At 39.1% G+C, this 13,273-nt stretch overlaps 1 long non-coding RNA gene across 2 annotated transcripts in view; it reads left to right on the top strand.

The window, feature by feature from the left end:
* Window positions 1–13,273, top strand: part of LOC111090052 — an 85,366-nt gene that overhangs the window by 49,689 nt on the left and 22,404 nt on the right. Inside the window, exon 4 of one of the 2 annotated variants that reach the window (XR_005370589.1) lies at window positions 2,318–2,828. The exons of the other annotated variant lie outside the window; for it this stretch is intronic. This is a non-coding gene — a long non-coding RNA (uncharacterized LOC111090052). Of the gene's footprint in view, window positions 1–2,317; window positions 2,829–13,273 lie in introns of those variants that run through there. 2 annotated transcript variants of the gene reach the window in all.

Below are 13,273 nucleotides of genomic sequence, written 5' to 3'. Positions count from 1 at the left end.
TTTAATCTCTTACTGACTAGAACCTCAGAGTAAGCAGAAGTGAAAAATAGCCTAGAAATCACATTTAGCTTTCATTTCATTTGGCGCCAGGAAAGCTGTGATGAGGTAGTGTTGGACCAGCCATAACATGACAACCCACGGCCTAAGCCGGCTGCAACGGCAGGCATCTGAGATGCCTGAGCTCAAAACTAAAACTCTGGAGGTTTAACAGAACATTTTAAGAGCTATGATCAGGAGCAATTCCTTTCTTTCTGATGATTTTCTGCACTTCTACTTTTGATTTGTTTTTCTCCCTATAATTCCTACCATGAAACAATTAAAACAAAAAGTGACTGGACTTGAAAATGATCGCTTTGGTTTAAAAAAAAAAGTCCACACTATGAAATAGATGCTGCTCTCAAATAAAATCTTCTACATGTTATGAAATGAGACAGCCCTAATCTCTCAAATAACAAAGATTAGGCAAAAATGATAGAATGTGAATGTCAAAGAGACTCACAGGAATAAATGGAAAATTGATAGATGCTCTGGAGTCTCCAAAATGCTTTTTAAAAATCTTAGCACATTCTGTGATATAATACAAAATCTGTGGCATTCCATGGGAAAATAAATGTTTATTTCCAATATAAGCTTTGAAATGTGTAAATAAAAGCAGACAGGCTCTTTTCTCCAATGTTGAAGGTGCTGATATGCTAATAAACATTTCAATGAAAAGGAGATATTATCTCTGAATTAAAGAAAGCGATGTCTGCCTATCTCACTCCTCCCTGTCTACCTGTCTTTCCTTTTTTTTCCTTCTGTCATCTCAATTTTTTGCCTGCTCTATCTCTTTTTTATTTTATTATTACTTGCCCTTTCATTCTCCTTCTCCCTATAACTCTCTCTTCAATCAAAGTGACCTATTTCTTGTGGTCCTACTTTGTGCAGGTCAATTTGCTGCACCTCAGGACTACGTGAATGCAACATGGGGTCCTTGTGAGACTGAAAAGTACAATCAAGCCAAAATACAGGCGAAGAACCCAGAGAGTCACAATCGGGCAGTGTCAGACTACAAGTGCTGGACTGCTTAAGAGCTGGGCCTTAGGAGACAAGCAGACACTGGCATCCTGGGAAAGTATTCAGCCAAGGGATACTGGGAGCAACAAAACAGGGGAAGGAGAGTGCTGTATTTGCTGACAAGTACAGTCAAGTAGACTGTTTAGTCTTTGGTGCAGGATTCACATAGCAAAGTGGTAAGAGGCAGGGTTACAAAAGCAGATGGGATCCAAATGATAGGGGCTTTGAACGCTGGGCAAAGGGATTTAGACCAGACTGTCTACCATGAAGAGCCAGTGGCATTTTTCTGGTGTTTTTTTTTTTTTTTTTTGTGGGATTTTTAAAAAACTATTTCTGAGAATCTACCCTTCCCTATCCTTTCATTCAGGCCAACTGTTCTCTAGTTATAGTTATAGAACATAATGTTGCATTCTTCATTCTATTCTCTATCATGAGAGTAGGTGAGCTAAAATTTCATGTGTATCTTTTTAAGTCACCTACATTGCTTGGGTTTCTGTGAATGAGTAACCAAAAAATAATAATAATAATACTCATGTCTCATTGTTTAGAAATAAAAGATTTTGAAGATCATCTTTTAGGTAAAAAGGAAAAAGATAAGATAAATCCAAGTCCACTATAAAATCTAAGAAATAAGTCATTTGGGATATCCAACCTATTCCACAGAGATCTCCAAGAATATAGCTAAGTACTTCTGATTTAAATGGAGTCTGGCTTGCAATCCTTGATATGGCCTTTCTTGATTCCTCATTAAAACACTGATAAAATCAAAGAAAACTATAAAACCACACCCCCATAAAACATAATAGTGATAGACAACTTATTACTAGATTCTAAGAAGTACTTCAAATAAATCCGTGGTTCACAAACATAAATGAAAATGTATGCTTGTAGGGGTGCCTGGGTGGCTCAGTGGTTGAGTGTCTGCCTTCAGCTCAGGTCATTATCCTAGGGTCCTGGGATCGAGTACCACATCAGGCTCCCTGAAGGGAGCCTACTTCTCCCTCTGCCTGTATCTCTGCCTCTCTGTGTGTGTCTCTCATGAATAAATAAAATCCTTAAAAAAATAAAATAAAATGTATGCTTGTAGGGCCTCAGAGACCCTGGTCTGAAGGACCTCAAGCCTGAGGAGTCAGATGTTGTTTACTCTCCCACCTCCCTCAACTCACTGATCTTTCTCCATCACTTTCCTCAGACTGAAACTCCCAGAAAATACTAAGGCAAGAACTAGACAGTGAATGTTGCATTATTACTCCCTTTTCAGTTGCTGCACACTGAGAAGACCTTTTTTCTTCCCCAAGAGAGCTTTGAAAAACCATGGAAAAAGGTGAGAAAATATCCAGGGTCTCAGAGGAAGTGCACCCTCTTGAAAATGCTTTCCTTACAGGAATCAGAAGAAATTCTGAGAATTTGTTCGGCAGCCCCAACTGGATACTGTCCAAGAAGCTCTGCCTTCTAAGGTACCCAGAGAAGAGCCCATTAAGGAGAGAAAGAGTCAAGAATAAAAGACAATAAGATGAGTTTTGAAAACAGTGAATTGAGTGCAAGAGAAGCTGTGTGGCCCAAGGAAGATTTCCACAAAAACTAAAATTGCACTAACAAAAATAAAACTCATAGAGAATCTAGTAAAGAGTGGAATTCACACTCTAGAAAATCAAATCAGAAAAGAGGATGAGGAAAACATCGGCACTGCCTTCTCTATTTGCATGCATTTCCTGTAAATGAATCAAGAGTTCAACGTGCAACGAAGAAACTGGGAAGGAAATTAGCTATAATCTTACTAGGAGTATTACAAAATAAAGGCATAACCTGAAATTACGAGAGGCCATTCCTCTCTAACAAGGTGGACACAAGGTCTCATTTGGTCTTAGCTACAACAGAGAAATAGATGGCATCTCATAGCAAGTTCATAGTGCAAAGGCACTGCCAGGGTTGAAATCCTGGATTCATTACTAAGTGACCTTGGCCAAGTTACTTTCTTTTTGCCTAAAAAAACAAAATTATAAGTAAATTTACCATGGGAAATCATAGCTCTCTCTTTAAGGGATGGCTGTGAGGACTGAAAATGCTTATGCCATGCAAAGCACTTAATCTGTTATACACACAGCAAATGCCCAATAAGTCAGTTGCTGTTGTGTTAGTGCTGTTATTCAAATCAGAGGAAAGAATTATATACATAGCCCTAGAGATGGAGAGAAAAACATTAAAATAATTAAAGAAGCCAAAAAGAAAAAAAAAGCAAACTTCTAAGTTTGCTTTTGGAAGTTTTGGAATTAGTTGTAATTCTTGCAACAGGGGCATGGGGAGGGACGGTATGGAATCCCATATACTCAAATCAAAAGGAAGAACTGCATAATTTAAACCAGAAGGAGCCAACTTCACCTACAGGCAATGCACTGGGAGTCCCCTGTTACCATAACAACAATACTATGCTATCGCTACCACACTAGACCCTATGCATTCTGGTCAAAAATCTCTAGTCAATAAGCATCCTCAGCATCCAGTTCTCCCCAGACAGTAACACCAACTTGTTTGGAATGGCAACCTCCATTTATTTTAGATAATTCAATCTAGTGGGTGTCTTTTCCCTCCAGGAAGTTTTGCGTTGAATGCAGAAATGATAAAGTGAATCAAACCCACAGAATTAATATTTTTGTGGTAAATGTAGGAATAAGTTTCTAATCTTTGGACAATATTTGTATGTGTAGTATATAAAAAGGTTTAATGTTTAAGAAAATGCACCATATTGGTGAATATGGCAGATTAGACTTGGGATTTCAATTTAAAAGGTGTAATTGAGTAATGGATTTTAGACTTTTACCTTTAAGTGGGAAGATTTAGAGAATTTAATCAAGTTTAAAAGTATTGGAATGGTTAGGAGAACGTGTGATTTGTTATTTAAGGTTAGCTTATTAGATTTATTGGAGTTGTTAAGGTTTGGCTAGTAGGGCAGGCATTTGAAAAACTTAACAAGAAAACTGAATGTATCAAATGTATAAATGGATTTTAAATAATTATGGGGATTTTATTAACTAAGTTGTAAAGGGACATGCTTGGGAGTTGAATGAGTTCAACTTAAATTGATCAAACATTACTCAAAGGCTCCCTTGAAAGCAATTGTTAAAATTTACTAGATTCATAAATCAAATAATAATGTAAGGTGAACTTAAAGGTTTGAGAAAAGCTAGATTAAAAAAAAAACCTGTATCTTTAATAAGGTGAATATTAAATTAAAACCTTGAATAACAGCATAGCCTTTCTCCCTACACAAAATCAGCCCTCAGGCATAAAAAAAAAAATCACAATTGACATGGAGATCCCATCTAAGAGTTATAAGAGTTTCTGAAAAAGAAACCCATATAAGCGAAACAAGAGCAACAATTCTATGTGACTGAAAATTACCTCCCAAAGCTAGAAAAAATGACTTGTATATACAGGTATACCTTGTTTTATTGCACTTCAATTTATTTTGCTGTGCAGACTTTGTGCTTTTTATAAATTAAAGGTTTGTGATGACCCTGTATCAAGCAAGTCTACCAGTGCCACTTTTCCAACAGCATTTGCTCACTTTGTGTCTCTGTGTCACATTTAAGTAATTCTCATAATATTTCAAACTTTTGCATTATTATTATATTTGTGAGGGTGATCTGTGATCATGTGATCCTTGATGTTACTACTGTAATTGTTTTTGGGGGGGTGCCACAAATCATACACATTTAAGACAATAAATTCAATTGATAAATGTTATGTGTGTGTTCTGACCGCTCCACCAACTGGCTGTTCCTCCATCTCCCATCTCCCTCCCTCTCCTAGGGCTTCCATGTTCCCTGAGACACAACAATACTGAAATTAGGCCAATTAATCACCTTGCAATGGCCTGTTAATTGTTCAAGTGAAAGGAAGAGTCATACATTTCTGAGTTTAAATCAAAAGCTAGAAATGATTTAAGCATAGTCGGGAAGGCATGTCAAAAGCCAACACAGGCTGAAAGCTAGGCCTATTGCTCCAGTCAGCCAAGCTGTGAATGCAAAGGAGCAGTTCTTGGAGAAGAGTTTCTCCAGTGAACACATACATGATAAGGAGGTAAAATAGCCTCATTGCTGATATGGAGAAAGTTTTAGTGTTCTGTGTAGAAGATCAAATCAGCCACAACATTCCCTTGAGATGAAGCCAAAACCAGAGCAAAGCCCTATCTCTCTTTAATTCTATGAAGGCTAAGGACCCTACAGAAGAAAAGTCTGAAGCCCTCAGAGGTTGGTTCATGAAGTTTAAGGAGAGAAGCTGTCTCTGTAAGATAAAAGTGCAACATAAGGCAGCAAGTGCTGATGTAGAAGCTTCAACAAGTTCTCCAGAAGACCTGGCTAAGATAATTAAAGTGGTTTTACTAAACACTAGATTTTAATGCAGACAAACTGCCTTCTATTGGAAGAAAATCCCATCAAGGACTCTTTCATAGCTAGAGAGGAAAAGTCAATGCCTGGCTTCAAAGTTTCAAAGGATGGGCTAACTCCCTTGTTAGAAGCCAAAGCAGCTGGTGACTCTAAGTTGAAGCCAGGGCTCATTTACCATCCTGAAAATCCCAGGGCCTTTAAGAATTATGCTGAGTCTACTCATTCTGTGCTCTATCAACAAAACAACAAAGCCTAGACAATGGTATATTTATTTACAACATGGCCTACTGAATATTTTAAGCCCACTGTTGAGAATACTGCTCAGAAAAAGAGATTTTTTTCAAAATATTGCTACTTACTGAAAATGCACCTGATCACCCAAAAACTCTGATGGAGATGGACAAGAATATGAATGTTTTCATGCCTACTAACACAACATTCATGCTGCAGCCCATCAATCATGGAGTAATTTCAACTTTCAAGTCTTATCCTTTAAAAAACACATCTCGTAAGGCAATAGCTGCCATAGATAGTGATTCTTCTGATGGATGTGGGCAAAATACGGGCGCTGAGGAGGGCACTTGACGGGATGAGCACTGGGTGTTATTCTGTATGTTGGCAAATTGAACACCAATAAAAAATAAATTTATTATTAAAAAAAAAGAAAATCTTCTGGAAAGGATTTATCATTTGAGATGCCATTAAGAACATGTGTGATTCTGGGAAGAGGCCAAAATATCAACATTAACAGGATTTTGGAAGAAGTTGATTCCAACTTTCATAGATGACTTTCAGGAGTTCAAGACTTCAGTGAAAGAAGTCACTGCAAATATGGTGGAAACAGCAAGATAACTAGATTTAAAAGCAAAACCTGAAGATGTAACTGAACTGCTTCAATCTCATGGTAAAACTTCAATGGATAATGAATTGTTCCTTATGGATGAGCAAAGAACATGGTTTCTTGAGATGGAATCTACTCCTGGTGAAGATGCCATGAAGACTGTTGACATTACAACAAAAGATTTAGAATATATCACATGAACTTAGTTGATAAAGCAATGGCAGAGTTTGAGAAGACTGACTCCAATTCTGGAAGAAGTTCTACTGAGGGTAAAATGCTATCAAACAGCATTACATGATATAGAGAAATCATTCATGAAAGGAAGAGTCAATCATTGTGACAGACTTCACTGCTGTCTGATTTTAAGAAATTGCCACAGCCACCCCAAACTTCAGCAACCACCACCCTCATCAGTCAGCAGCCATCCACATTGAGAGAAGACCCTCTGCCAGAAAAAATATCATGACTCACTGAAAGTTCAGATGATTCTTAGCATTTTTAACAACAAAGTATTTTCTAATTAAGGTATGTACTTTTTTTTAGACATAATGCTCCCGAACACTTCATAGACTACAGTATAATATAAAAATAACTTTTATATGCACTGGGAAACCAAAAAACTCATTTGACTTACTTTATTGAGATATTCACTTTACTGCAGAGGTTTGGAACTAAACCCACAGTATCTCCAATATATGCCTAAACAGACCAGTAAGCAGGGGCTTACTGCATTCTAGGAAAAATTAAGAACTGATTTTACATTTTAGAAAAAAATTTAATTACAAAGATAAATTTAAAAAATTACATTAGGCTCCTGATAGAAAAAAAAAGGAAAAGGTGATACACAAGGGAGAAAAAAAATCAGGCTGGCCAGTCTTCTCTTTATAACAAAAGCTGGAGGGTTACAGATCAACATCTACAGAGTTTGAACAGAAACAGTTACTATCTAAATATTTCTATTTCACCAACTTGTTATCCACTTGTTATGAAGCAAAGATAAAAACATTCCTAGATATATAAGAACTCTAAATACATTACAATGAACAAAGATAAATTAAAAACAGGAGCTTAGAAATCAGGCAGTCATGTATAAGAGGATTGTGATGAACATTATATGAGTTAAGGAGTAAAGCTTAAATAATTACAAATATTTTTTCAGGTCAAATGGCATTAAGCACAGTCATTTAACTTCTTCCTCCCCACTTTCCCAATAAAATCAGGGGAAATCCTTTATCTGCAAGCCTGAAAGAGAAGAACAGCATTCACATGGCAAAATTTTAAAAACACTCTCATCCAATGAAGATAATGATATTGAGAGAAGGTCCAGAATGTGTTCCATTCATATTGCCCCCTCCTAAAAAAGAGCGGCAAACCCAGGATTTAAGTGAAAGAAGCCCTGGCTGAATCATACTAACATTCCTAAGCTGGAGGCCTGGGCTGGACTTTTAGACAAACAGGAACCAATTGCACTCCACTCCATCCCTCATGAGCATTAACACTAGAAAGGATGTGGCCCAGGATCCATTCGACAAAAGAAAGCAGAAAGCTGGCACAGTATCAGAGATCTCGTAGGCTATGTTGCAGAAAGAGACTGGATGCTGGTTATAAGGACCAAGCCACAGCTTGATCCAGACATGGTGCATGCAGAAAACTGAATCTCTGTTTCAGAAGTTTCACTAAGTCTAGAGAACAAAGACCATCCACTGATATTTACTTATTTATTCATTCAACAAATATTTATTGTCAACCAACTAGGAAATTAAATAGCATGATCCTTGTGATCCAAAGCTTACAGTCAATAGAGGATTGAGACAAATAGATAGGCGATGGTGATGATAGATAAATAGGTGAAGAATGTAGAGCCAGCAGATAAATCCACAGAGGCATCCAGATCAGACTTTAACAATTGGGAAAGTCTTGCTAAAGGAAATTGTTTGTATTCGAAAAATGAGGTGTGGTAGGTGAAAGATTTGGAATCCAGGCAAGTGGAGAAGTATGTCAGAGAGCACTCTGGGCAGAGAAAGAGCAAGAGTTAAGCCAAGAACCAAGAGAACTTGATGCATTTAGGATATGAAAGAGGCAAGAAGGGTCCAAGACATAGAGAACCTTGTGACTCATGCTTAAAACTGAATCTCAACCCAAGAACAGTGTAAGACTGCTGAAGGATTTTTAAGCAGTGGAATACAATCTAATTTCCATTGTGAAGGATGATTTTGCTAAGAAAAAATTAGAATGGAGACCATAAGACTAATGACAGGGTGAGAAGACTGTAATAATTGAGGGGATTTATGATCATGACTGACCTAGACAGCTGGTTGTGAGAACATCAGATCTGAGAGATCTGATGTACAGATCTGAGTATATCAGATCTGAGAGAGATACTGAAACAATAGGATGTGGGGGTTAATTTTACGTTAGTTACCTATTGCTGCAAAATAATTACCACTAATCCCGCATAAACACATTTTTTATCTCATAATTTTGATAGATTAGGAGTCAGGGCATGTCTTCTGCTTCTTGGTCCCATACAAGTCTACCATCAAAGTGTTGGCCAGGGCTACAGTCTCATCTGATGGTTTCATGGAGAAGGAACTACTTTAAGCCTCATGGTTTTTGACAGGATTTGCAGCATGTGGACGGAGGGTTTTTGTTCCTTCCTATATGGAACATTCCTCTGCAACATGGTAGCTCGCTTCAGCAAAGCCAGGAAATGATAGAATGTGCTGGCATGGAAGAAGTCATAATCTTTTTTACCTAATCATGGAAATGACATGCCATCTATTATATACAAGCAAGTTGCTAGGCCAGCCCATAGTTAAGGGGAGGGAATTATACAAAAACATGAATTACACAAAGACAAAGTAGGGATCACTGGAACTATTTTTGAGTCTGACTGGCTATGTGGATTGAGGTGAATAAGAGGGTAGATGGTTGAATTAGTTATTGGGATTTCTGAAGTAATAACCAATTTTTGCCATTAAGTAATGAGATGAGTTTTGGGTATTTTGAGTTTGGGGAACCTGTAGCACATCCATGTTGAGTTGGGTAATACTTGTTGGGACATAGGGTTTTCATCCTTGGTATAGCCATTTGGCCTAAGGGTAGGAATGGTCACTTCTCAATAGATTATCAAAGTGTTGACAGTTGATGAAATGACCCAAGGAAAGTGAATAAATAAAAACCTATGACATGTGACAATTAAACATAATGCTAGAAAGTGTTTTAAGAAAGTACCTCCTGAAGATGAATCTCCAGAGACAAGATCTAGTCATCCATATTTTTTAAAAGCAATATAGGTGATTGTGTTGTGCAACCAGGCTTGAAAGCCACTGTAATGTGTTCGTTAAAAAACAGACTAAACATATTCAGTTGACCTTTGAACAAAGCAGACTTGAATAGCACAGGTCCACTTGTATGCAGATTTTTTTCAATAAATACAGTCAAGTACTATAAATGCATTTTCCTTTCCTCATGATTTTCTTAATTACATTTCCTTTGTGGAGGAGAGGCAAGATGGCAGAAGAGTAGGGTCCCCAAATCACCTGTCTCCACCAAATTACCTAGATAACCTTCAAATCATCCTGAAAATCTACAAATTCGGCCTGAGATTTAAAGAGAGACCAGCTGGAATGCTACAGTGAGAAGAGTTCACGCTTCTATGAAGGTAGGAAGACAAGGGGAAAATAAATAAAGAAACAAAAGGCATCCAAGGGAGAGGGACCCAGCGAGGAGCCGGGTTAAGGCCGGAGCGAGTGTCCTCAGGACAGGAGAGCCCCGACCTGAAGAAGCAGGAGCTGCACCAATCTTCCCGGAGGGAAAGGCCTCGCAGGGAGTTGGAGCAGAACCCAGGAGGGTGGGGATGCCCTCGGGCTCCCTGGGACAGTAAGAGACACCTGCGTGCCCAGGAGAGTGCGCCATACCCTGCAGTCAAACTCCCTAAAAGACTGCAGCGGGCACGGCTGCACCCGGAGAAGCTCGGAGGGGCTCAGGCGGCGGCTCTGTGCAGAGGGGGCTGCGCGGCCGGGAGCAGCTCGGAGGGGCTCGGGCGGCGGTTCCGCGAAGGGGGTTGCGGCCAGGAGCGCGAATCCAACAGCGCAAGCTCTGGAGCACTGGGCGCCGGGACACAGCCCAGGATCCTGCCACCCCCCGGGACAGGCAGAGGCCGGGAGGCCCAGGACAGCAAGGACGCTCCTGCCCCGAGCTGAGCAGATCAGCAGCCCCGCCCCGGAGCCTCCAGGCCCTGCAGACGGAGAGCTCTGTAGTTACTGCGGGAGCTGACTCCAGGGCTCCAGAGCTGGCCGCCACCACTGCAGTTGTTCCTCCTGGGGCCTCACGGGATAAACAACCCCCACTGAGCCCTGCACCAGGCAGGGGGCAGAGCAGCTCCCCCAAGTGCTAACACCTGAAAATCAGCACAACAGGTCCCTCCCCTAGAAGACCAGCTAAAAGGACAAGTTCCAGGGGAAGTCAAGGGACTTAAAGTATACAGAATCAGAAGATACTCCCCCGTGGTTTTTGTTTTGTTTTGTTTTGGTTTTGTATTTGTTTTTGTTTTTGTTTGCTTTTTGATTTCTGTTTGCTTCACCCACCCTTTTTTCCCTTTCTTTTTCTTTCTCTTTTTCTTCTCTTTTTTCTTTTTTTCTTCCTTTTTTTTTTTTTCTTTTCTCTTTTCTTTCCTTCTTTCTCTCTCTTTTTCTCCTTTTCCCAATACAACTTGTTTTTGGCCATTCTGCACTGAGCAAAATGATTAGAAGGAAAACCTCACCTCAAAAGAAAGAATCAGAAACAGTCCTCTCTCCCACAGAGTTACAAAATCTGGATTAAAATTCAATGTCAGAAAGCCAATTCAGAAGCACTATTATACAGCTACTGGTGGCTCTAAAAAAAAGCATAAAGGACTCAAGAGACTTCATGACTGCAGAATTTAGATCCAATCAGGCAGAAATTAAAAAGCAATTGAATGAAATGCAATCCAAACTAGAAGTCCTAACGACGAGGGTTAACAAGGTGGAAGAATGAGTGAGTGACATAGAATACAAGTTGATGGCAAAGAGAGAAACTGAGGGAAAAAGAGACAAACAATTAAAAGACCATGAAGATAGATTAAGGGAAATAAACGACAGCCTGAGGAAGAAAAACTTACATTTAATTGGGGTTCCCGAGGGCGCCGAAAGGGCCAGAGGGCCAGAATATGTATTTGAACAAATCATAGCTGAAAACTTTTGTAATCTGGGAAGGGAAACAGGCATTCAGATCGAGGAAATAGAGAGATACCCCCCCCTAAAATCAATAAAAACCGTTCAACACCTCGACATCTAATACTTAAGCTTGCAAATTCCAAAGATAAAGAGAAGATCCTTAAAGCAGCAAGAGACAAGAAATCCCTGACTTTTATGGGGAGGAGTATTAGGGTAACAGCAGACCTCTCCACAGAGACCTGGCAGGCCAGAAAGGGCTGGCAGGATATATTCAGGGTCCTAAATGAGAAGAACATGCAACCAAAAACACTTTATCCAGCAAGGCTCTCATTCAAAATGGAAGGAGAGATAAAGGGCTTCTAAGACAGGCAGGAACTGAAAGAATATGTGACCTCCAAACCAGCTCTGCAAGAAATTTTAAGGGGGACTCTTAAAATTCCCCTTTAAGAAGAAGTTCAGTGGAACAATCCACAAAAACAAGGACTGAATAGATATCATGATGACAATAAACTCATATCTCTCAATAGTAACTCTCAACGTGAATGGGCTTAATGACCCCATCAAAAGGTGCAGGGTTTCAGATTGGATAAAAAAGCAGGACCCATCTATTTGCTGTCTACAAGAGACTCATTTTAGACAGAAGGACACCTACAGCCTGAAAATAAAAGGTTGGAGAACCATTTACCATTCAAATGGCCCTCAAAAGAAACAGGGGTAGCCATCCTCATATCAGTTAAACTAAAATTTACCCCGAAGACTGTAGTGAGAGATGAAGAGGGACACTATATCATACTTAAAGGATCTATCCAACAAGAGGACTTAACAATCCTCAATATATATGCCCCGAATGTGGGAGCTGCCAAATATTTAAATCAATTAATAACCAAAATGAAGAAATACTTAGATAATAATACACTTATACTTGGTGACTTCAATCTAGCTCTTTCTATACTCGATAGGTCTTCTAAGCACAACATCTCCAAAGAAACGAGAGCTTTAAATGATACACTGGACCAGATGGATTTCACAGATATCTACAGAACTTCACATCCAAACTCAACTGAATACACATTCTTCTCAAGTGCACATGGAACTTTCTCCAGAATAGACCACATACTGGGTCACAAATTGGCTCTGAACCGATACCAAAAGATTGGGACCATCCCCTGAATATTCTCAGACCTTAATGCCTTGAAATTAGAACTAAATCACAAGAAGTTTGGAAGGACCTCAAACACATGAAGGTTAAGGACCATCCTGCTAAAAGATAAAAGGGTCAACCAGGAAATTAAGGAAGAATTAAAAAGATACCTGGAAACTAATGAGAATGAACATACAAGCATTCAAAATCTTTGGGACACAGCAAAAGCAGTCCTGAGGGGGAAATACATCTCAATACAAGCATCCATTCAAAAACTGGAAAGAACTCAAATACAAAAGCTAACCTTACACCTAAAGGAGCTAGAGAAAAAACAGCAGACAGATCCTACACCCAGCAGAAGAAGAGAGTTAATTAAGATTCAAGCAGAACTCAACGAAATCGAGACCAGAAGAACTGTGGAACAGATAAACAGAACCAGGAGTTGGTTCTTTGAAAGAATTAATAAGAGAGATAAACCATTAGCCAACCTTATTAAAAAGAAGAGAGGGAAGACTCAAATTAATAAAATCATGAATGAGAAAGGATAGATCACTACCAACACCAAGGAAATACAAACGATTTTAAAAACATATTATGAACAGGTATACGCCAATAAATTAGGCAATCTAGAAGAAATGGACGCATTCCT

The sequence above is a fragment of the Canis lupus genome, chromosome 15 (genome assembly GCF_011100685.1).
Source record: "Canis lupus familiaris isolate Mischka breed German Shepherd chromosome 15, alternate assembly UU_Cfam_GSD_1.0, whole genome shotgun sequence".
Classification (NCBI taxonomy): domain Eukaryota; kingdom Metazoa; phylum Chordata; class Mammalia; order Carnivora; family Canidae; genus Canis; species Canis lupus.
This window is presented reverse-complemented; position numbering and strand designations above follow the sequence as displayed.